The sequence below is a fragment of the Xenopus laevis genome, chromosome 8L, assembly GCF_017654675.1.
Source record: "Xenopus laevis strain J_2021 chromosome 8L, Xenopus_laevis_v10.1, whole genome shotgun sequence".
Classification (NCBI taxonomy): Eukaryota; Metazoa; Chordata; class Amphibia; order Anura; family Pipidae; genus Xenopus; species Xenopus laevis.
In genome coordinates, this window is record NC_054385.1 from 111,811,288 (window position 1) to 111,819,200 (window position 7,913).

At 43.5% G+C, this 7,913-nt stretch overlaps 1 long non-coding RNA gene across 1 annotated transcript; it reads right to left on the reverse strand.

The window, feature by feature from the left end:
* Positions 1 to 3,179: 3,179 nt before the first annotated feature.
* LOC108699287 lies at positions 3,180 to 7,868 on the reverse strand. The gene is made up of 2 exons (XR_001932758.2): positions 7,613 to 7,868; positions 3,180 to 3,600 (listed from the first exon to the last, which is right to left on the reverse strand). It is a non-coding gene; the product is annotated as an uncharacterized LOC108699287 (long non-coding RNA).
* Between the last annotated feature and the right edge of the window lie 45 nt (positions 7,869 to 7,913).

Genomic DNA, 7,913 nt, shown 5'->3' on the forward strand with positions numbered 1-7,913 from the left:
CAAATACCAAAATAGCACCAAAATCCAGTTCACCTCTAACTGCACCATTGATAAATGTGACCAGACATAACAATTAGAATCTTTCCAAACTGCTTTGAAAGTTAAGGTGGCCATAGACACAAATATTGTATGTTCAATGCGTGTACAGCGGGAGACTAGCTAACAGTTATAGACAGAAGACTTGGATATTAACTCGACCAAGCAGGCCGGAAAATTTTGATGGGGTGCCTTTAAAGGGGTAGTTCACCTTCAAACAACTAGTTGTTTTCAGATAGATCACCAGAAATAACGACTTTTTCTGATGACCTAATTTTCTGTGTGACCGTTTTGTGTGAAGTGTCATTTTCACCTTCTGAAGCAGCTCTGGTAAGGGGGGTCGCCGACCCTGTAAACTGTTCTAAATGGATACATTTAGTTGATACATTTCCTATCTTTGTTCCTGCTGAGCAGAATCCCTGGGTTTCATTACAGGCAGCTGTTAGAATTGATACAATAGTTGCTAATACTCCAGAGATACTGCTGAGAAATGGATCAACTAAATGCTGCAAAATTGTAATAGTTTAGAGTCTGCACCTGAATTACTGAACTGCAGGACTCAAACACCAGAGACACGAACATTCAACTTTAAAGATTAAAAAGATTTTGGAAAAACGGTAAAAAATAAATAATGGAAAGTAAGAGAAAAAAGTCTATTTCTGGGGAACAATCTGAAAACAACTGAACAACTGAACTGAAAAGAGTGTTTGGAAGATGAACAACCCCTTTAAATGAAGGACTGAACATGGAACATTAAGAGCTCAATCATCTGATATATAGGTAGAAACAATAGAATTCAGCAGGAACAAAACCTTCAAGGTGCCCAAATCAACATTTTCCTGCCTGTCTGATTGCAGAGTCGACTGACATCAAAGACTTCTATAGATATTGGTCACCTCATCTTCTACTATACACACACACTGAATATTTGGTACAATATTATCTGTGCATCGTTGGTCACCTTAAAGGACACATAGAATAAATGAAAAAAAAAAAAACCTAATTTTGTTGGTAATTATAAGTAATTTATGGTGTTGCTTTTAAATGGTGCTAAAAATTAGTATCTTTAAAAAAAATAGCCCCTTTATTGGAGCTCCCTATGATGTTCTCTGGTCCCTGTCTGCTTTAAATGAGGGGTGGGCGTGTCCTAACGGTCCCTGCCAGAAGCACAGCAGAAGGGGAACAGCCAATCACCGTCCTGCAGTCACACAAGCACAGACAGGCTTCAGTTCCCTATCAGGTCCTTCTAACTGATGATTGGGTTCTGTCCTACAGTGCAGTGAGCTGAGAGCCGCCGGATCCCCTGCACAGCCTGGGAATTCAGGAAGTGGAAGGGAGGGATTATTAGGGTTTTTGCAGAAATACAGTAGAACCCCCATTTTACGTTTTTCAGGGGGACCAGAAAAAAAATGATGTTGTTAAATCCAGGATAATGTAAAATCAGGGAAATGTATTATGCAGAATATATAGAACCATAAAACAATAATGTAAAATGAGGGAAAACTTTAAATCAGGGGCTGTAAAATGGGGGTTCTACTGTATTAAATAAATCAGCCTGAAACAATACTTTAGGGCAGGCACACATAAAGCTACTGGGGGAGATAAGTCGCCCAGCAACAAATCGCTTCATCTTCAGGCGACTAATTTCCCCGAACTGCCTCCCCGCCAGCTGGAATGGAAACCGACCGCGGGATGGCACCATGAGTGCTTCGTTACCGAAGTTCCCTTGTTGAGGTGAGGCGACTTCAGAAAACAAAGCACTTAAAGGAATAGTTCAGTGTGAAAATAAAAACTGTGTAAATAGATAGATAGGTTGTGCAAAATAAAAAATGTTTCTAATATAGTTAGTTAGCCAAAAAATGTAATATAGTAATATATAAAGGCTGGAGTGAACAGATGTCTAATAAAACAGCCAGAATCCAACTTCCTGCTTTTCAGCTCTATAACTCTTGAGTTAAGGTGGCCATACACGGGCCGATAAAAGCTGCCGACAGACCAAGTCGGCAGCTTATTGGCCCGTGTATGGGGGCCCCCGACGGGCTTCCCCGATCGAGATCTGGCCGAGAGTCGGCCAGATCTCGATCGGATGGGGTTAAAAATCCCGTCGGATCGCAGCCGCATCTGTTCGTTGATGCGGTCCCGCGATCCGACCGCCCGTTTGGCGAACGCTAGGATCCGATCGTTGGGCCCTAGGGCCCACGATCGGATCAGCCCGATATTGCCCACCTCAAGGTGGGCATATCGGAGGGAGATCCGCTCGTTTGGCGACATCGCCAAACGAGCGGATCTATCCGTGTATGGCCACCTTTAGTCAGCGACTCGAAGGGGGGCCACATGGGACATTTCTGTTCAGTTTGTTTGTAATTGATCCTCAGCATTCAGCTCAGATTCAAAAGCAACAGTTATGACCCATGTGCCCCCCCCTCAAGTGTAAACCAAGAGAGCTGAAAAGCAGGAAGTTGGGTTTTGACTGAAGTTATACATCAAATCACTCCAGCCTTTATACATTACATTTTTGGCTAACTACATTTTTTTATTTTGGACAGCCTATTTACTCAGTTTTTATTTTTACACTGAACAATTCCTTTAAGAGCACCATCCCACGGGCGATTTAGATTCTAGCCAGCGGGGAGGGAGTTCGGGCAAATTAGTCGCATGAAGAAGAAGTGATTTGTTGCTGGGCAACTAATCTCCCCCAGTAGCTTCATGTGCCCCTGCCCTAAAAAGTATTGTTTCAGGCTGATTTATTTAATACGGGCAACTTCGGAAAACGAAGCACTCAGAGTGCCATCCCACTGACTATTTAGATTCTAGCTGGCGGGGAGGCAGTTCAGGGACATTAGTTGCCCGAAAAAGTGATTTGTCACTGGGCAACTTATCTCCCCCCAGTAGCTTTGTGTGCCCCTGCCCTTAAAGCACAATTCTTCTACATCTAAATGACTATAATGCACTGGTACTTTTTTTTTTTTTTTTTTTTTTAAACTTCCACAGCAGTTTGCAAATTCAGACTGGACTTTTTAACTTCCCTGTCGCCTACTACACAGCCCAACTCATTGCATCAAATACTAAAGACTGATTGGTAAATACTTTCAGGTGGTGTTTGCAAACAGGCACACATAAAAAATGGACAGCAGTAGCCTATAGCACTCATTGCAATGTTTATAATTTCTCCATTTCCGTGATACATGTTGAATTTAGACAACGCAATTCAAATTGTACTTACAATGTAGCTGAGGGTCGTAGTCCAACACAAGCACAGCTGCAATATTTGCATTCTCCAATCGTCACAGAATACATAGAGGTGCTGGTAGTTGTAATTCCACACTGTTAGAGCAGTCTTAATTGCGGTCTCTAACCACAAGGTACAGTTGAGAGCTGTAGTTTCACAAGATCACAGCAGTTATAGTTGCAGGCTTCATTCACCACAGAGTGACATTTCTATCGAGGGCAATAACAGATCATAAATCCTGGTGGATGGGCGACTCATCGTGATCCAGTAGTCATCTTCAATTTCTCATCTGCTTTTAAGAATTCATCCATCCAATTAATCTCAGATACACTTGCCTGTTTAAAAAAGGTGACATTATATTCAATAATTTCAAAACATAAATCCATAGTGAGATGGATATAGACAGTGCAAATGCTACTCATACATCTGTACTTACATTCTTGGTCATTTACACAACGTAATAAAATGGAGTTGGCAGCTATTAACAGCCTGTATGGGGGCAGCTTAGCTTGAAATTACATCAGACATCTCTGATATTGACTAGATCTTTATTTTGTTAAATTTTTAAATAGTATATTTATTTTTAATTTTATTATTTATTATTATTATTATTATTATTATTATTATTATTATTATTATTATTATTATTATTATTATTGACATGTATTTATATAGTGCCAACATATTACGTAGCACTGTAAAGTAAATGTGATTATACAACTAAATCACATAAATTATATACATAGAACATATGGAGTTACATACATCACAATCCATACAGGTACAAAAGGTGAAGAAGGCCCTATGCATAGGCATATACTCTAAAGGGAAGGGAATAATAGACAAGGTGTGGGAGTGGGCAAGATCGAATTAAGAAATGTGGTACTGTATGTGGTGTTGTAAGCAGAGTCAGGGTAGGCTTCTCGAAAGAAGTGCGTTTTAAGAGATTTCTTGAAAGCAGAAAGGTTGGGAAAAAGTTGGACAGACCGTGGGAGAGAGTTCCAGAGGAGGGGGGCAGCCCTTGCAAAGTCTTGAATGCGAGCAGGTAATGAGAGTAGAGTTGAGTAGCAGGTCAGTAGAGGAGCGTAGTAAGCAGTTGGGTGAGTACATAGAGATGAGTTCAGAGATGAAGGGTGGGGCAGAGTTATGAAGTGCTTTAAAAGTCAGGGTCATTAATTTAAATTTGATTCTGAAAGGTAACGGAAGCCAGTGCAGGGATTGACAGAATGGCAAGGCAGAAGAGGAGCGGTTGCTGAGGTGTATGAGCCTCGCAGCAGTGTTCATTATGGACTGGAGAGGTGACAGTCTCTGGAGGGGAAGGCCAATTAAAAGAGAGTTGCAGTAGTCTAGACGTAATATGACGAGAGAGTGAATAAGAATTTTGGCAGTATCTTGGGTGATAAATAAATCATCGTATTTTGGATATGTTCCTTAGGTGTTAGTGACGATTTAATAAGTGACTGGATATGAGGAGTGAATGACGGCAGAATCTAGGATAACCCCCAAGGCACCGGACCTGGGGAGAGGGGGTGATAGTGGAATTGTTAGCTATGATGGATACTTCTGGGATGTTACTGGTGTTAGTTGGAGGAAAGAGAACCATTTCAGAGAGGTTTAATTTAAGGTAGCATTGCGACATCCAAGTAGAGATAGCGGACAGGCAGGAGGAGACGCGAGTTAGGAGTTCTGGGTTGAGATCAGGAGATGAGCGATAGATCTGAGTATCGTCAGCATAGAGGTGGGTGGTAGTGGAAACCATATGAGTTGATTAATTTGCCGAGGGAGGAAGTATAGAGGGAGAATAGTAATGGCCCCAGGACAGAGCCTGAGAGATCAAGCAGTATTAGTAGTGAGAAAGGATTGGCTTTGCGATTAAAAGGTCATTAGTTAGTCGAGTCAGGGCAGTTTCCGTGGAGTGTTGTGGCTTAAAACCAGATTGTAGGGGGTCCAGCAGGTTATTCTCAGAGAGGAATGAGGTTAGTCGGTTGTAGACTAGGCGTTCAAGCAGTTTAGAGATGAAAGATAGCAGAGGGATAGGTCGGAGGTTGTCAAGATTGGAGGGATCAAGAGAGGTTTTTTCAGAATAGGGGTGACAAGAGCATGTTTTAGTTGAGAAGGAAACAGTCCAGTTGAGAGCGAAAGATTAAATAGGTGAGTTAAGACTTTGATTAGACAAGGATTGGTATTGCGGAGAAGTTTTGAGGGAAGTGGATCAAGCAGATAAGCTTGTAATTTTATAATATTATATATATATTTTTTTTACTTTACATTTTCAGAGAAACCTGTATCACTATATAATACACAAAAGCCATGAATATCTTGTAAATTATTATCCTTCGGCCTCGTGTTTATATATGGTCATGAAACTCCTCGGTAACTTATAATGTCCTTATATTTTACAAGAGGGAGTACTTTATTCACTATATATAATCCAATATGATAGCAGTGAGCACTGGTGTACTGGCCCCCCAGGAAACCCGACGGTGGGCCAAGGTGTCATTGGGCCCTCATGCTGCTAAACATTTGGCCTATTACATGGCCATTCCCTATTTCTATGAGAACAAAGAAGCTAAATAGATGGAATAATAGATTATAGCAGTGATCCCCAACCAGTGGCTCGTGAGCAACATGTTGCTCACCAACCCCTTGGATGTTGCTCTCAGTAGTCACAATGCAGGTGATTTTTATTTGAATTCCTGGCTTGGAGGCAAGTTTTAATTCCATAAAAACCAAGTGTACTGCCAGACAGAGTCTCTTATAGGCAGTTCAGACCGGGGCTATCAAATAGTCCATCATAGCCCTTATTTGACACCTCCGGAAACTATTTTCATGCTTATGTTGCAAAAGTAAAAAAAAAAAAAAGTTTGGGGATCCCTGGATTATAGTATGCAAAGAAAAGAGACTAGGCGAATACAGGTTGAGTGAGGACAGGACGAATAAGAGTACTGAGAATGGGCCCCATACCTAGGGTTTTTGGCTGGGCCCCTGGGCCTAGGGTTTTTTGGCTGGGCACCAGGTTTTTGGCTGGGCCCACTGGGCCTGAGGTTTTTTGGCTGGGCCCCTGGGCCTAGGGTTTTTGGATGGGCACAGGGTTTTTGGCTGGGCCCCTGGGCCTGAGGTTTTTGGCTGGGCCCCTGGGCCTAAGGTTTTTTGGATGGGCACAGGGTTTTTGGCTGGGCCCCTGGGCCTAAGGTTTTCTGGATGGGCCCCTGGGCCTAAGGTTTTCTGGATGGGCACAGGGTTTTTGGCTGGGCCCCTGAGCCTGAAGTTTTTGGCTGGGCCCCTGGGACTAGGGTTTTTGGCTGGGCCCCTGGGACTAGGGTTTTTGGCTGGGCCCCTGGGACTAGGGTTTTTGGCTGGGCCCCTGGGACTAGGGTTTTTGGCTGGGCCCCTGGGACTAGGGTTTTTGGCTGGGCCCCTGGGACTGAGGTTTATGGCTGGGCCCCTGGGCCTATGGTTTTTGGCTGGGTTAAGGCTGAAGGCGGTAATATTGGGGTGCGCATTTACAAACAACGGAATCGCTATAGCAAACAATAGCACCCACACTTACTACTTCAGTCACTGTTAGGATATACAGTTAAGGCACCTACTGTGTATTACCACGATTAAACCAACGGGCGCGACTCCTACAGATCACCGACGCAAAAGACACATGCGGACGCCTCATTCACTCGCTTCACATACAGGTGAGATCCCCCTCCGAGAGTGAAACCACGCCCCCTCCTGTACTTGCATCCTCCGCTCCCCGCTGCTTCCCTGGCCCAATCACTGAGGCCGATTGATGAATTGATCACAAACACCTGGAATGAATTTTATCAAACCGGTGCACGTGACACCGCACAGCGCTAACCAATCAGGGAACACTCGGGCTTGGATAGTCTCACTGGAGATCAGAAATGCAGACTGGCTACAATCACTCAACTACTCACAATCTTTATTTCGGAACAGTAACTTGTCGGTGCCCAGTAATGCTGAAGATATTGATACATATTTTTACAGTTTCGCGATAACTCGCTACAATATTCATATGTGTCTAAATTAAACAACGGACGTGAGTTTTTACATCCAAATAAATGAATAAAAATGGATCTTGTTTATATTTTTGTCGCGCATGTGTCGCGCCGCGTTAGTCGCACGGATAACAAAATCTGCTGAAGCAAAGTAAAGTAACCAAAGCTTCGACAGGCTGTGGCCCCTGCTCAGAAATACTGAGTCGGGACACTGGTGTGGAATACACATTAGACGCCATTAAACGCGCTCCCACAATTTACTGACGCGCAAATGCATCAGTCGCATTTTGTTCAAGTGCGATTATTTGGTGTGCATGAAACAAAATGTAAGACTTACAGTCGTCTGCATCTGCTCCGATCTACTCTCCGACCCTGTGTTTGGAGCAATTGTTGCGCCGCGCTCGGGCAGAGATAGCGGAATCGCTGGAGAAGCAAATGAAAGTATCCGCACTTGCAACTTCACTCCCTGTTCCCATCGATGCGCGCTCACTGCACTCTCTGTGTACAAAGACTATTGTCGCTCTCGTACTTTACTGGCGCAAGACCAACGTGCAGACGATTCAGCCGCTTCATGTTCAAGTGCGATCTCTCTGCGTGTAGCCACGCCCCCTGCACATCCAGCTCTCCTATTGGAGCGA